The 2,201-nt window shown below is 43.6% G+C and overlaps 1 protein-coding gene across 1 annotated transcript in view; it reads left to right on the forward strand.

The window, feature by feature from the left end:
• Nucleotides 1-1,848: 1,848 nt before the first annotated feature.
• LOC106809373 (solute carrier family 35 member E2-like) overlaps nucleotides 1,849-2,201 on the forward strand; it is a 16,014-nt gene continuing 15,661 nt past the window's right edge. Inside the window, exon 1 of the mRNA XM_014812438.1 lies at nucleotides 1,849-1,990. The gene's annotated coding sequence lies outside the window, so the exon portion shown is untranslated. The remainder of the gene's footprint in view (nucleotides 1,991-2,201) is intronic.

The following is a 2,201-nucleotide window of genomic DNA, read 5'->3' on the forward strand; positions in this document are numbered from 1 at the left end:
TTGAACTTTGGCAGCCAGCACCCGCCCAATTTTTTCCCTTGCTAAATACATAAAATGGTGTTCGCGTTACTGTCGCCGTTGCAAGCCATGAAGATAAATATCTTAAGCGGTATTGATCTTAGGCGGTTCGAAAGATGGCAGGGAATATCCACGCGAATGTGCATGTAAAATCTTACTACCAGTTTTCACTTGGGCAGCATCTCGCCACATTTTTCTGTATGTTAATGTCATAAAGAAGAAAGGGCGAAAGAGAAAAAATAGGAACAACCGTAGAGGTAAAATCTGACATTACATTAGATACATAATATATAGTATATCATGTATCTGTCATTATAATGAATATATAATTATATATTCATATAATTATATATATATATATATATATATATATATAATGACAGAGTCATATAAAGAGAAACAAAATGTAAAGAGGTAAACAATATTCTGTTCTGACAAAAACTATTTAAAAGGTTCTAGCTATGGTTCTATATGTTGTCAAAGCATATAACATCGGTGGTCTTTAATTCTTTCTGGAGCAAGAACGGTTTTGTGGGATTCAAACCCTTGAGCACGGTGACCCAACGTAAAGCTGACAATGAAAGAAGCATGGCGATGTTAGATTAAGGCCAGCGATTTTAAGGGATATGGAATGTCCAAGAGGTTTCCAGTAAGTTAATTCCACTGCATAATAAGAAACGTTCAGAAAACTAAAAATGTCCATTGCATAATATTGAAAAGTGACCTCTAGCGACTTGACATGACCTCGGCGGTCAGATTTGACCTCATCCGCCAAATATTTGTGGGGTCGAGGAACATTTTTGTACTTCATAACTAAGTCTGTATATCGCCTCGTTTAGCCAGAAATTGAAATGTTGTTCTTCCGCGACCTCCAATGGCGCTCATAGGGTCTGTCCCCCAGGGTACTGCCGGAACGTACCCTGGGTACGGTCCCAGGGGCGTGTACAGGGAGGGGGGGTCCAGGGGGTCCGGACCCTCCCCCTGCTCGCGCAGAAAACGCATCTATAAGGGGGTCTAATTTCAAAAAAAAATTTTGGGCCCCCCCCTTCAAATCCTGTACACGCCCCTGGGTCCGGTATACCGGAACGTACCCTGGTAACTATCTGATATGGTTAGGGTTAGGGAGTAGGCGTAGGCGTAGGTGACATATATGTACCTGAGGTAACTATCTGATATGGTTAGGGTTAGGGAGTAGGCGTAGGCAACTCCCTAGACTCGTTAGTGGAGTAGGCGAGGTACGGTCCGTCATATTAGATAGTACTGTACCAGGGTATACGTTCCGGTATACCGGACCGTACCCAGGGTACGTTCCGGCAGTACCCTGGGGGACATATATAGACCTTCTCAGCTCCAATGTCCTCCATCATCTATGCAGTGACCTAGGATATCGGATCTGACCTCATCCGCCGATTCATTTGTAGGGTCTATGGTGGGATAAAAGAACAAAAGTTTGTCGTACTTTATAACGAACTCTATTCGGAGTTTGATGACCTCCCGTGACCTCCAAGTCCAATGACCTCTAAAGTCAACAGCGCCTATCATACGACACTCCCGCAGTCCCGGGACCCCTGCGGACCAATTTTCAGCCCCCATGACCAACCGCGTTCGGTCGCCTACAGAGTACAGCCGGACAGAGACGAACGGGAGACGAACGGGAGACGAACAATCATCGGAAATATTAGTGTAGACGAAGAGCTTACACGTGATACGGAGAACTTGGTGTATTTAAATTTACGCACATAAAGTGCGTTATTTCTTGGCGATAGAGGGCAGCACGTAAGTAAACGTATCTGTAGCCTGCGCCAAGGGCCTGAGCGGCTGAGCCATATCCTCGATATGTGGTGAAGAGTTGAACTTGAATGTGGAATCGTAGTAATACTAATACTAAATTACTAATAGTATTTGACTGATTGAAAACTCCATGTTTCTTACTGCAAAAGTGTCGTGTGACGCCTCTAGTTCAAATAGGCGGGTGAGTAATTTGGTCAGCGAACCGAATGTGCTGCAATGTGTGCAAATTCAATTCAATTCAAACAATTTATTTAGGCATCACCATAATTTGCAATACAATGATGCAGAAAACATTATTTTGAAGGGTGAAGGGGTAGCGAAAGAACATAGGGTCATCCAGATGAGACGGGATACTAGAGAAGCGTTGCCGAAAGGAGGTGTTTATCCGAAGT

Source organism: Priapulus caudatus, unplaced genomic scaffold (assembly GCF_000485595.1).
Source record: "Priapulus caudatus unplaced genomic scaffold, Priapulus_caudatus-5.0.1 Scaffold349, whole genome shotgun sequence".
In the NCBI taxonomy this organism is placed as follows: Eukaryota; Metazoa; Priapulida; class Priapulimorpha; order Priapulimorphida; family Priapulidae; genus Priapulus; species Priapulus caudatus.